Raw genomic sequence first — 7,964 nt, 5'->3', positions numbered from 1 at the left:
CAACCATGCTGGCATCCTAATCTTGGCCTTTCAGCCGCCAGAACTGTGAGAAGTAAATGTTTGTTGTTTAAGCCACCAGTCTATGGTATTCTGTTCTAGCAGCTCAAACGCACTAAGGATATCTATGACCTAGAAATTCTATTCCTGAGCGTATATTACAGAAAAATATATGCAGAAGTCCATAGGGAGACATGAATGAGAATGCTCCTCATAGCAATGTTTCTGGCAGTGGAGTGGAGAGCCAACATAGATGTCCCTCAGAAGAGGAAGGAATGGACAAGTTATACTTGGGATATTCGTTCTAATGGAATATGATGCAGCATTAGAAACCATTAGCTAGAGATACATATAGCTACATAAGTTGAACTTACAAGCATAAGGTAAGAAACAGAACGAGGTCTATGGCACAATGCACCATATTCACACACACACACACATTTCATAAGGCTATATGTTTCGCAAGAGTACAAACATACACGAGGGCATGATTCAAACACATCCCAGTAGGTGCCTAATTGTGGGAAGGAAATGAGTGTTGGACTCTAGGATGAAAGAAAAATAGAAAAAAAATGTAGGAGAAAGAACCTTGTCAAACTCAATGATGACAATATGGCCAGAGGCCAAGAACAGAATAAAAGAAAAAATAAAAGCACCCTTCGTGAGTGGGCAGTTAATTCTAAGCCCTGCCTTTAAGTTGCAGAGCAGGCAGAAGATAATTTAATCAAAATCAGCAGGCTTTAATGCCAGGTGCTCTAGGTAGGGAGATGTTTATTCATGGCAGCTGTCTTTTTGTTAGTTTGTAAGATGATTCATATCTCCACCAATATTTAAATTCAGCCATATAGCTTTTGGAGGGATTTTAAGCAAGATATCCAAAACACTAGCTGATAATTAAGGGTGGGAGATCTCAGAATAAACCACTGAGTAGGGGTGGCCTTGGAGAATAGCTTGGAGGAAAGGTTTGTTCACTACCATGTGCACCACCACAGTTGAACACAGGGATATGAGGAGGGGTGGCAGTTCAGCTTGGGAAGACTCTTCTCTCTAACTGAGCCATCCTGGCCTCATCATCATCCCCCCCACCCCGCCCCAGGTGTCAGGAATGGTTGCTTGGAATGTCTGAGCTACATCCACAGACGTGTCACAAGTGCTGCTTTGTGACGGCTAAGTCCCTCCTTAGCCACCATTGGCTAAGGGTACGGCCCCCTTCATTGTCCTGGGGAGCTGTATATATAGCATGGTCAGTAGGCCTGGAGTAGGCCACTGGTAGGCTTCAGTACAGCTGAGGTGTGCAGGAATCTCCAGGTCCTAATACAGATATGGACCAAAAACCCTCACGTTCCAAACAGAGGAAGATGAATGAGGTTCCCTATAACCTCAGACCTAGAGATGGTGGCAACGTAAGATGACCCTACCCAAGCTGTTTTCTTCATGGATTCCCTCTCCCCCAAGAATCCTACCCTCTCCCTGCCTGGCACAAACCCCCTCCTCAGCCCTGACCCCTTCTCATGAAGTCTCCCTTTCCATCAATATCCCATCTTCTCCCTAATCCAATGTCCTTTTGACCTCACTCTGTTGTCCTTCCAGGTGCTGAAGACGGCCACGAAAGTAAGAAAACCCCTTCAAAGGAGTCTGAATAAAAAAGCCTCTGAAAAAGCTGTCAACCCTACAAGACAGCATAAGAAAGCTACAGAACAAACACTCTTCAGCTGTTCTCACAGGCTGGCTGAGACACTGATTCAAAATCAAAATAAGGCAGAGCAGAACCAAGAGGCCGAGCAGAACCAAGAGGCCGTGCAGGACCAAGTGCTGTGCAGCAACACCCCTCCAAGAGAAGAGCTGGTGAGCCAGTAGACTTCAGGGTGAGGCCAGAGACCTCAGAAATATCTGCCAAGTCTGAGGTCTGAGAAATGGCCAACTGTGTAGACATGGAATTTTACAGCATCAGGGTACACTGATGCTAATTAAATAAAAATCAACTTGTGAAAATTTCTGTGTGTTTCTGCGAGTTCTCTCACGGTGGGAGCAGGGAAGGAAGGGAAGAGGCAGGTGTGTGAGGAGGGAGGGACATTGGGTCCTGCAAGGTTGGGGGGGACACTGGCAGAATCACAGCTAACCACACAGTGGGGATAAGGAATGGGTCAGGACTGAGTGCTGAAGATAAATTTCCTACTTAACACTTGAACCCACAGGCAAGGCGGAAAGGGGCTTGGCGTTTCTGTCTTTGGGGTAGGGGGCTGGACGAGGGGCACGACAAAGTGTACATTGCCAGAACCTATGTGGTTTGAGGTGTGTAGATGGCAGTATCATCCCAAGAAATAGACAAATCACTTCCAGGCCACCTACGTCGTGGAAGTGTTTGTTACATCTCACCCTACGATGTCAGCGACTAAAGGTCCTCCAGAGGGCCAAAAATCTCACCCTACTAAAAGTTACTGAAAGCACCCTGAGGACTAAAATAATGGTGAATGGAAGCCACAAACTCAACACTGATCAGCCCACTCTCTAAAGAAACTTAAGGTGGAGCAGTGGCTTCCCAAGGGCAGGGAAGTAAGAGCTGTCTGCTTTCAGTACAGGCAACTGTCTACAAAGAATTCTAAAACAACATAATCTCCCCTCCAAATATCTTTTATCTCTATTCCTGCCAAAGTTGTTGTTGTTTTTTCTCTGAAGAGACTATCCTTTTAAGTGGTTTTATTGAAGTATAATTGACATATAATAAATTGCACATGCTTAAAGTGACCGCTTAATGAGTCTGGTCATATGTGTATACTTGTTAAACCATTACCACAATTATAGGTGTGAAAATACCCATCACCCCCATAAGTCTCCCTTTACCCCCTGACAATTGCTTCCTCTTGTCCCTCTCTGCACCCCCGTCCTCAGATAACCACTGACTTGCTTGCTGTCTCCATAGATTACATAGTCTAGCATTTTATATAAATGGAATCAGTATGTACTCATTTTTATCCAGCTTCTGTTACTCAGCATAGAGAGTCAATGTTCTTGTGTACATCAATATTACATTTCTCGTTAATATTATGATTGTTATTTTGTTGGGAGTTTAGTAGCATTTAAATGATGCCACAAACTTGCTTTTATTTAAAAATTAAGATCACTGTAAAGCCATGTGCAGTCATACGAAATAGAAAGATACCTTATACCCTTAATCTAGTTTCTCTCAGTGGTAACATCTTGCATATCTATAGTACAATATCACAGTCAGGAAACTGAAATTGTTTTGATCCGTTTACCATATTCAATTTCACCAGGTTTTCGTGCACAAGTCTGTGTGCGTGTGTGTATGGTCCTATTCAATTTTATCATCTGTGTAGTTTCCTGTTATTATCACCACTACAGTCAAGATACAGAAAGTTTCCATCACCAGGATCTGTCATGCTACTCATTTATAATCACAACTATCTCCCTCTCTCCATGACCCCTGGAATCCGTAATTTGTTCTTCATGTCTATAATGTTGCCATTAGAATGTTAAATAAATAGAATCATTCGACATATAATCTTTTGTGATTGGCTTTTTACATTCAGCATAAATCCCTTGAGATATATTCAAGTGGTTGTGTGTATCAATTTGTTTCTGGCTTTCTTTATTGGTGAGTAGTATTCTATGGTATGGATGTACCACAGTTTAACCATTCATTTATTGAAGGACATTTTCGTTGTTTTTATTTTTTGACTATTACGAATAAGGCTGATATGATCGTTCCTGTATTAGTTTTTCTATGAACTTAAAGTTTTCATTTCTCTGAGATAAATGCCCACGAGTACAATTGCTGAGTCATATGGTAATGGCATATTCAGTTTTGTAAAAAAGTTCCATACTTCTCCCCAGAGTGGCTATACTAGTTTACAGTCCCACCAGGTCTTTTGCACTCTCACCAGCATTTGGTGTTATCATTTAAAAAATTGTTTTAAGTGATTCTGTTTCATGTATAGTGATGTTTCATTGAAATTGTCATTTGCAATTCCCTGATGGTAAATGTTGAACATCTTTTTATGTGCTCATTTGCCATCTGTATATCCTCTTCACTGAGATTTCTATTCATGTCTATAGCCTATTTTTTTTTAACACTGGCAAAATCAGGCTTTCATGAATTTGAACACAAGGCACAGGTTTCCAGGTGCACAGAAATACATCTCTATTTTACGACTGCTTTTTAAAAATCTCAGTCTTTTAGGACAGGGATAAAAGAACAAATTTTTTCTTATTTAAGCAACAAGACCTTCCTTACTATGACTTTATGGGCTTTTGTTAAGAGCTGATCATCTGAATTTCTAGGACTTCTTGCAATTATATATATAGCATGTATATTATTTCCTTTCTACACCCACCTACCACTAGCTGGTTGTTGCCTCCTAGACCCTGGTGAGTTTTTCTGTGGTTAAATGATGTTTTAGTTTCTGTATAAACACAGAGCCTCTTTGTTGTCTTCTATAAATAATATTTTCTTCCTCTGTGTGTCATTACGGTCCCTTTAGGCTTTTTGTTTACTCTTCATGAAATAAACGTGGATGCTCGATGTAAGTACCCCTACTTACAAGATGCAGGATCAGGATTCCTATACTTGACATTTAGGATGATCTATTAGGGGCTTATAGTGTACATTTCCACTCCTACTACAAATGCAATGGTCTGCCTTATGACAGAATTATTAACTTTTCTTTATTCTATCACTCCATCCATTTTTGGTCCTTTCCCACAGGGTATGGCAACAGAGTCCAGTCCTTCTAATATACTATACAACATTTAAGTTTTAACAGTGTATTTAGCCTATAGCTGTTGGTGGTGGGTAGCACTGAACTCCTGAACCTCCCAATCCTAGATCCAGTTGATATTTTCAAACTTAAAGTCATATAAGACAAGAGAAAATTCTACAGCCATTCTATAGTGAGGTTTCTGGGGATATTTCTCTATGTTCAGCAGATTTATCAATAATCTCTGGCTTCTCCATTCCTTGGGCAATCAGAAAAAGGACAGCCATCGTACAGCGGACTTGACGATAAAGGAACAGCTGGCCAATCACTTCACATTGACATAACTAGAAATGTTCTTGTCCTTTCCCCTCACCCAGGCTCTGGACTCCTAGCTGTACTTGAGCAGAGAGAGTAGTCCACTGAAAATTAATCACTCTGTTGGCTACATGTATTTTACACATTTCCTGAAATCTTATGTGTCATCATATTTCTGAGCTGTATAATTCATGGTTACAATATCTAAATCAGCACAAAGGGAAAATGGCAGTAAGTCTGCTCATGATAGCTGAACCTAGCACTGAAGCTGGGTTCTACAGGGGCCCAGGCCAGTAGAGAGAAGTCTGGAGGGAGCACCTGATTGGATATGTAGGCATAATGAATCTCTTTAGCAGCATCGTTGACCCCTTTCAAATTAAAATCCTCTGAATCCCTGCCCCTTGGAAAGTAAAAACAAACGTCAAGAGAAATCACCTGTCCAAAGTCATTTAATGTCTTTGTTTGTTCACCCACATCAGTGAGGGTTGGAGGTTTCCCTGTTTTCTCCTAGTCTAGTCTTGGTTAAGCCTCAGTTTCTGTTCAGTAGTATTATGTTCTCCTGACTGGCAAAGCCTTGGTATCCCTAGTCCAGACCAGACAGACTAATGTTAGGGCTGCATGTCTTTGGTCATGAGCACTGAAATTTAAAAAAAAAAAAAAAAAAAAAAAAAAAAAAAACAACTTAGCATTTCCAGTTCCTGAAGAATTTTCTCTAATATTTGCAAAAATTAAAAAAAAAAAAAAAAAAAAAAAAAAAAAAGAGCACACTTAGCATTTCCAGTTCCTGAAGAATTTTCTCTAATATTTGAATTCTTGTTGTTGTTGGCCTGTTCCTTTTTAAGCCATTGCATCTCCTTCCCCAGTTCTTGTACTCTTATTAGGAGTTTTTTGGTCTGGTTTCTGTTTATGTCATTTTTAGCAATGAAATGATAACCCCAGGAATAAAGGAACCATACAGGTCCTACCCATCTGCTTATCGTGGGCCACTGCTATAGCCCATTTTCTAATTGGATTTTTAAATTTTTTCACTGTTGAATGTCAAGAGCTCTTTATACGTTTCAGATACAAGTCCTTTGTCAGGTAATGTGATTTATATTTTTTCCCAGTCTGTAGCTTATGTTTCATCATCATTATAGCATGTTTCACAAAGCAAAAGTCATAATTTTCATGAGGTCCAGTTTATCAATTTTTTCCTTTTATGGATCATGCTTTTGGTGTCTAAGGACTTTTCACCTGATCTTAGGTACCAAACATCTTCTCTAAGACTATATAGTTTTACATTTCAGTGTGTGATATTTTTTCATTTCTGTATAAGCTATGAGATTTGGGCCAAGGTTTTTTTGTTGTTATTTTGTTTTGTTTTTAAACTATGGATGTCCGATTGCTCCAGGACAATTTGTTAAAAAGGGTACTCTTACTCCTTGAATTGCTTTTTCATTTTTGTCAAAAATAGTTAGGAATATTGGTTTGAGTCTATTTCTGGGTTCTTTATTCTGTTCCATTGATATATGTGTCATCCCTCAGCAAACACCATGCTGTCTTCATTATTGTGACTGCATAGTAAACCTTAATACCAGGTATGGTGACTCTTTCCACTTTCTTCTTGTACTCTCTTTGTAGTTTTGTTATCAGGGTAATCCTGGCTTCATAAAATGAGATGTGAAATGTCCTCACCCTCTTTGATTTTGTGATAAAGAGTAAATGTCAATATATAATCTCTAACTGTTTGGTAGAATTTTCCAGTGAAATCATGTAGACATGGGTATTTTTTTTTTCAGAACTTAAACTACAAATTCAATCTTTTTATTGGTTATAGGACTAATTACATTGCCTATATAACCTTTTGGGGGGTGGTAATTTGTGGTATTTCAAAGAATTGATTCATTTCTTGTAATTTTTCAAATGTATGAGTTAACAAGAGTATCCACTTATTATCCATTTAACTGACTGCAGGATCTGTGATGATAGTCCCTGTTTCATCCCTGATATTTGTCGTTGTTTTCTCTAATTTTCTCTTTGTCAGTCTTTCCAAAGTTTTGTCAATTTCATTGATTTTATTTTGAATAGATCAAATCAATGGGGAAAAACTATTTTATTCTTCCTTTCAATTTTGTTGATTTCTGCTCTTTATTATTTACTTCCTTGCTTTGGGTTTATTTTCTTTTTTTCCTATCTTCTTTAGGTAAGAACTTAGGTCTCTGATTTGAGACCTTTCCTTCTTTCTAATGTAAGCATTTAATGCTATAAATTGCTCTCTCAGTGGTACGTTAGCTGCATTCCACATATTTTGATATGTCTTTTCATTTTCATTCAGCTCAATGTCTTTTTAAAAAAATTTTCCTTGAGACTTTGTCCTTGACCCATGGATTATTTATAAGTGTGTTTAATTTCCAATTGTTTAGAGATTTTCCTGTTGTCTTTCATATTTACATATTTCTAGTTTGATTCCGTTATGCTCAGAAAATATGTTCTGTAGTATTTCAAACTCTTAAATTTGTTGAGGCTCATTTTATGGCCCAGGATGTACATTATCTTGGTATCGATATATGTTCTGAGGACTCTTGAAACAAGTGTGTACTCTGTTGTTGTTGACTCTTCTATATATAAATTAGATCCTGTTGGTCATTGTTTTGTTCAGTTATTCAATCTTTGCTGACTTTCTGCCTAGGGGTTCTATCAGTTGCTGAGTGTTAGGTGTTTGAAGTCCAAGTATAACTGGCTTAGTCAATGTCTTCTTTCAGCTCTGTCAGTTTTTGCTTTGTGTATTTGGAAACTCTGCTGTTTGGTTGATACATATTCAGGACAGTTATATCTTTGTGGTGGATTGATGCTTTTATAATAATGTAATATTCCTCTTTGCCCTTAGTAGCTCTCTTTGCTATGATGTCTACTTTACCAGATACTAATATAGTCATTCCCGCTTTTTATTTTTAA

The 7,964-nt window shown here is 38.6% G+C and overlaps 1 pseudogene; it reads right to left on the bottom strand.

The window, feature by feature from the left end:
* Positions 1-1,936: 1,936 nt before the first annotated feature.
* The window catches only part of LOC103077535 (tRNA pseudouridine(38/39) synthase-like), a 106,526-nt pseudogene continuing 100,498 nt past the window's right edge, over positions 1,937-7,964 (bottom strand).

This window comes from Lipotes vexillifer, unplaced genomic scaffold, assembly GCF_000442215.2.
Source record: "Lipotes vexillifer unplaced genomic scaffold, Lipotes_vexillifer_v1.1 scaffold2176, whole genome shotgun sequence".
Lineage (NCBI taxonomy): Eukaryota > Metazoa > Chordata > Mammalia > Artiodactyla > Lipotidae > Lipotes > Lipotes vexillifer.
Note: the sequence above shows the minus strand (reverse complement) of the source record. Positions and strands in the feature narration are given on the sequence as shown.